The sequence below is a fragment of the Colobus angolensis genome, unplaced genomic scaffold (genome assembly GCF_000951035.1).
Source record: "Colobus angolensis palliatus isolate OR3802 unplaced genomic scaffold, Cang.pa_1.0 Scaffold51, whole genome shotgun sequence".
NCBI lineage: Eukaryota > Metazoa > Chordata > Mammalia > Primates > Cercopithecidae > Colobus > Colobus angolensis.
The window spans coordinates 8760814-8767487 of record NW_012118599.1 but is presented as its reverse complement, the minus strand read 5'-3'; the positions used below and the strand labels follow the sequence as shown (position 1 = coordinate 8767487).

The 6674-nt window shown below is 36.3% G+C and overlaps 1 pseudogene; it reads right to left on the bottom strand.

Moving 5' to 3' along the window:
* Positions 1-476: 476 nt before the first annotated feature.
* On the bottom strand, positions 477-1652 carry LOC105524851 (annotated as a pseudogene).
* Positions 1653-6674: the final 5022 nt, after the last annotated feature.

Genomic DNA, 6674 nt, shown 5'->3' with positions numbered 1-6674 from the left:
CATTGAGATTTCAGTTGGAAGACACCCTGAAATCTTCTAAGTAGCATACCCCAACCACCCTCTCTAATAGCTAGCTTGTTTGTATAGGCAGAACAATTCATCTCTCCATTTTACATGGCTAGATGTTTCGTGTAAGATCTTAGAATTGTTTGCGTCATTTACTGGGAAAAATCAGACAGGAATTGGCCTTTAGGAACACTTTTACTTGGAAACTTACAACACTAATACAACAAGTCTTAACACATTTAACATTTGCTTGTTGAAAAGCAATGTCATAAAGTCAAATAAAATTGAACATGTTTTACTTTTTTTCTCACAAGAACATAAAAATTATGGAGGGGAACTTAACAGGGAATTTAAAAAAAGTAACACAAGTTTTCCTTTTAGTAGTCCTTGGGTAGCTGTGACAGAATAGTTTCACTTCTTGTTTGTTTCTTTGAACTGGGGTTTTGGCTCAAAACCAAACCAGTTTGTTTCTAGTATCTGCTTCTGCCTCCCCCTCTATCAGATCGGCTTCCTCCATGGCCACCACCTCTTGGTGCTCTGCAGCTTGAACTGCTGTAGGAATCACGTGGAGAAGGGTACCCCCGTTCCAAAGAAGCCAGAAGCCCTCTTTCTTGTCTGCCAAGCTAATCACGACCACTTGAGTAGAGATCACTTCGGCTGCTTGAGTAACTGTCTTGACTTCTACCATATCCGTCATGTGAGCTGCTGTAATCATGATAGGGGCTGCTTCCAGCATAAAATGGTGGGGGCCCTTGTGTAGGTGGAGCACTATATGAGTTATCATAACTCTCATATGAATCTCTGTAGGAACTTCCACTTGGATGATCTGAATAGTCATGATCACGATCATATCCATCACTATAACCTCTTGATGGATGGTCATCACGTGAACTGGAATGACCATAATCATGGTAAGTATAATCTCGTGATGGTGGGGCATACTCTCTTGTATCACGAGAACTTGGGTAATCTCTGCTTGAAGAGCTGTCTTTAGTAGAATACACATCATCTCTTGTGGACAAATAAACATCTCTACGAGAGGGCAGCAGTTCCCTTCGAGGTAGACCTCCGTAACTATCTCTCCCATGTGATAAAGGAGCTCTTCCTTCCATTCCACTGCTGCTGTGAACTGGTCCTGAAGGTGCAGATCTCTTAGGAGAAGGACCCCCACTTCTTGGTGATGGTTTTCTTTTTACTGGGAGTGGTTCCCTCGAAGAACTCGTGTTAAAATGCATGGAATATCCACCATCATCCATGTGTCCTCCCCATGAGGGAGGTTCCCTGGTTCCTCCACTTCCTCCTCTTCACCTCTTAGACCTCTTGGAGGGCCTCTACTTCTTGGAAGTGGAGGTGGTCCACGTCTACCACTTTCAAATGATTGTTTGGTGGCTTATTCCGCTTTGATGGCTTTTCCATCTAATAACTTTCCATTCATGTCTCTGGTTGCATCCTTAGCGTCTGCTGGGCTTTCAAAGGTGACAAAAGCAAATCCTCTTGATTTGTTGGCTTCACGGTCTTTCATCAAGAGTACTTCCACTATTCACTATTCGTCCGTATTTGCCAAATGGTGCTTCAAGCGCTTTCTCATTTGTTTCCATATTAAGCCCAACAATGAAGAACTTTCCTGGACAATCTGCTACAACCATTTTCTAAAAATTAATCAATTTCTTTTTTTGCTGGTGAGTCAGAGGGGTGACAATGGGTTCAAGTTCCAGTGAGCGCACCAACAGTGACTTCCTACCAGCTCAACACCAGTGGCAGCTGCCAGGTCCGAGGACCAAATCTTGAAGCCATTAACACTACTGTGCAACCAATATGCATACATTTTAAACCTTGTTTTTCTTATGTAATTTGTCTTTTTTCTCTGGCCACTGTTAATATTTTCTCTATCACAGGCTTTTAGCAATTTTATTTTGCTTTGTTTTATTTTGATAGGCATTTAAAAATATTTCTAGGTGTTGAGCAAGCATTGTAGCTTTATTCAAATTTGAGAATATAGTAACCTCTATTTCTTCAATTTTTATTTATTTTTTCTCTGTCCTTACCCTGTTCAGAATTCCTATTCCATGTCTGCACATAAATTTATTTTGTTCCGTGGGTTACTGAAACAAATTATTTCATCCTCTTTCTTTTTCAATTTTAATAGATTCATTGCTAAATTTGAATATTTACTGATATTTTCTTGTATAATATCTTATGTGTTGTTAAGCCTATCTAAAGTTTCATTTAGACATTATTTTTCAACTCTAGAAGTTCTATCTAGTTGCTTGTTTTTTAAATTTCTATTTACCCTTTTATTTTGTTCATGTTATTCTTTACATATGTTTACATATTTATAATCGCTGTTTAATGTATTTGCTAGTTCCATTATCTCTGTCATTTATAGTTCTATTTGATTATTTTTCTCCTGTTTTGGATTACATTTTTTTACTTAACTTAGCAGTCATTTTTTATTTTATGCTGAACATTAAAGATTTGATGTTTATATGACTGGATATTTGTTTTCTTCCTTTAAAAATTGTTAGGCTTTATATCGACAGGCAACTGGTTACTTATAGATCACTGTCATTCCTTTGAGTCATATTTGAAAACTTTTCTGCGAGCAATCTAGGGTTGGCTTTATTCCACTGATAATTTGTCCAAATTATTAAGATACTGTCCCCTCTGATGAAAAGTTACTCTCTTAAATATGCTAAATAATCAAGAACTCTCCACTCGGGCTAGGTGGAGTTCAATATATGTTGTTAGAGCTTGTCTTGTGTGAACTCTGGAAATATTTACCTTATAGGTACTTGGTTGTTTTTTTACCTGGCCTCATCGAGTTTCACTCCACACTTGCATATCTGAGTACTCAGCAATGATATAAAAGGGTCCTGTAGTTAGTTTTCTGAAGCTTTTTTTCTGCATAGCTCTCTCTCTTCTTAAATTTCCATAGGTTTTTGGGGAACAGGTGGTGTTTGATTACATGAGTAAGTTCTTTAGCGGTGATTTTTGAGATTTTGGTGCACCCATCATCAGAGCAGTATACACTGTACCAATTTGTAGTCTTTTATCCTCACCTCCACTCCCAATCTTTCCCCCAGTTCCCAAAGTCCCTTTTATCATTCTTATGCCTTTGCATTCTTATAGCTTAGGTACCACTTATAAGTGAGAACATACGATGTTCAGTTTTACATTCCTGAGTTACTTAACTTAAAATAATGATCTCCAATTCCATCCAGATTGCTGCAAGTGCCAGAATGTCATTATTTTGTTCCTTTTTATGTCTCCATAGTATCCCATGGTATATCTATACATACCACAATTCCTTTATCCACTCATTAACTGATAGGCAACTGGGCTGGTTCCATATTTCTGCAGTTGCAAATTGTGTTGCTATAAACATGCATGTGCAATTATCTTTTTTTGTATAATGACCTCTTTTCCTCTGGGTTGATACCCAGTAGTGGGACTGCTGTATCAAACGGTTGTTCTCTGCTTTCTTTGTTAAATTGTTTCTTGACTGAATTATTTCTCCCAAGAAGACTAAGAACTGAGGATGCCACACTTTCCAGTAACTTAATGAAATGTATTAACTTTCTCTTTTGCTGTGTTACAATATCCTTGCTGGTGAAGAAAACTTGAGGGTTGTAATTCTGTAGTTTGAGAAGTACTCATGTCCAAAATAAAGATTTGGGGTAATCTAGTACAAAATTTTCATTTCGTATATTTTTTAGTTCTATATTTCAATATTAATGATTAAAGTCCTTACGCAAGAACATCTGATTGAACAGAATGACAAAATCTATGAAGAATATCAAGAATTCTATCACAGGTGCACAAAATTTGCTTTCCAATTCTGCAAAGAACAGATGGGAATTGTCAGGTTGCAAGGTCTATGAGGGCATGATCTAGGAAATCCACCATGTGTGTCTGACATCATGATCATGGCTATCATGACATCAGATAATCTCAGACATTTGGTAAAATATTCTATGAGACAATCATCACAATAGTGATAAATTGGCCATCATTTAAAACAGCAAAGCAGAAATGTTCTTAGGAGGTATTTTATACTATTGTTCCTCTGTATGGATCTTTAGCATATGCTAAAGGGAAAACTCAAAAGGATTAAACTGTTGTCAACAAATTAATCATATTTCAGAAAAAAAGCTCAAGAGTATTTGTAAAATGCAAAAAAAAAAAAAAAAGAAAAAGAAAGGAAAGAAAAAAATAATCAAGAACCCAACAAAGTTGAATTTTCAGTTCTACATGTAATGTAAAATCCCAAGGCATGCAAAGGAAGCAAAAAAATGTAACAATAATGAGGCAAAAAATCACCCCTTTCTGTAAATTCTTATTTCCATCTGGATTATTTTCCTTCTACCTGTGGGAATTCCTTTAATATTTCTTACAGTTTGTATCTGCTTATTGCCTTTAAATTTTGTTAGGCAGGACCACAGCCAAATTTGACCTATGGCTAATTTTGCTCCATGATTGACGCACAAATTTTCTACATACTCTACCCTCCTACGGTACCCTTTCAATTATTAGGATTTCCACTCTAGTTAGTGGAAATGACCATTTATTCTTCCAGTCCTGTGTAAGTACAAAGGATTGTTACCTCTGTCTTTTCATGCATTTCTTTTCTGGTCTCAAGTTGTTTTCCCATGTTCATTTGCTGATTAGTATTCAGCTGATGACTCAGGGAGAGCTCTTCCAGATCTCTAGAGTTCTCTGTCTGGGCAACTCTCTTCTTTCTGGTACTCTGAATCGCAAACTCTATCAACCTTATCTTCCCTTCTTTCCCTGCTATGTCTCTTCAAGTCATAGGCTCTATCTGGTTTTCCTTTTTGGTGCCACCTGGAAACCTCTTCAGAAAGTATACTGGGACAATCAGAGAGCTCACATTGTTTATTTACTATGTCTGTTATTGCTCTCTGTCATTGTCTGATATCCAATGTCTTCAAAATCTTTGTTTCATTTATTTTGTGCATTTAAATAATGTTTTGGGCAGAAGAATATATCTAATCCTACTTATTCTACCTCGTTCAGGAGAAGTCTTGAAAGTAGGATTTTTGATTTGCATACATTTTTATATATTTAATTTTTGTCGATGAACAAGGAGACATTGTTTTTTGTTTTTGTTTTTGTTTTTGCTTTTTTGAGACGGAGTTTTGCTCTTGTTGCCCACTCTGGAGTTCAGTGGCGTGATCTCAGTTCACTGCAACCTCCGCCTTCCAGTTTCAAGCGATTCACAAGAGGACATTCATTCTTACTGAAATATAAACTTCACATTAGTATTATTTCTATCTCTGATACTCATTTACTTACATAAATCCCACTGGCTATGAGCCAGTCAGATGGCAGATGGTTCAGTTTAAATCAATTAAATTGAATAACTTGTACCATAATAACTGGACTAACAAAGTGCATGTCCAAAAAGCACTGTTCTTTTAACAATAATCCTTATGCTTTTGACAGTCCTTGAGGAAGGTCAGCTGAGGTTCACCTTCAGCATTTATCAACATTATTAATCTTATAATTTTTATTTATAAATGAAGTGATTAGATGAGTAAAAAATATTGTTATTCAGTATTAATCTTATCAAATGTCTGTTATCAGTATTTTATGATTTTCATTTAATTTTTATTTTTTGACCAATTATGTAATTATGGGACACAAAGTGATGTTATCATGTATATACAGAGTGTGGAGTGATTAAATCAAGCTATTTAACATATCCATCACCTTAAATACTTAACATTTATTCTTCTTGTCTCATTGCCGCTTCACACCTTTTGACCATTTCCCTAAGCCCCCACTCTGATAACCACCATTCAATTTTTGCTTCTATGAGTTTGATTGTTTTAGATTCTACGTATAATTGAAAACTTGTGATATTTGCTTTTCTGTGCCTGGCTTATTTTACTTAGCATACTGTCCTCCAGGTTCACCTATTTCGAAAGGACAATATTTCCTTCTTTCTAAAGGCTGTCTAAATATAAAGACATTATATACATATGCCACATTTTCTTTAACCATTCATTTGTTCATGGATGCTTAGACTGATACCATAACTTGGCTATTGTGAATAGTGCTACGATAAAAATGTGAGTGCAGCTATCTCCTCAATATGTTGATTTCCTTTATTTTGGATATATACCCAGCAGTGGGATTGCTGGATCATATAGTAGGTCTATATTTTAGTCTTTTGAGCCTCCACAGTGTTTGCCTTAGTGACTGTGCTAATTTACATTCCCACCAATAGTGAACAGGGTTTCCTTTTCTCCATACCCTTGTCAACATTTGTTGTTATATTTTGTCTTTTTGAAAACAGATGTTCTAACACACACCGGGGCCTGTTGAGGGGTTGGGGGTGAGGGGAGGAAACCTAGATGACAATAGGCGCAGCAAGGCACCATGACACACGTATACCTATGCAACACACCTGAACATTCTGCACATGTATCCCGCAACTTAAAGTAAAATAACGAAATTTTAAAAAGAGAAAGAAAATAGCTGTTCTGACAGGTGCGAGTTGGTATCTATAGTTTTAATTTGAATTTCCCTAATGATTAGTGATGCTACATATTTTCATTTGATTGTTGGCCATTTGTAGATCTTCTTTTGAGACATGTCTGTTCGACATTCAGGTTCTTTGCCCAGGCCTTTTTTTTTTTTTTTTT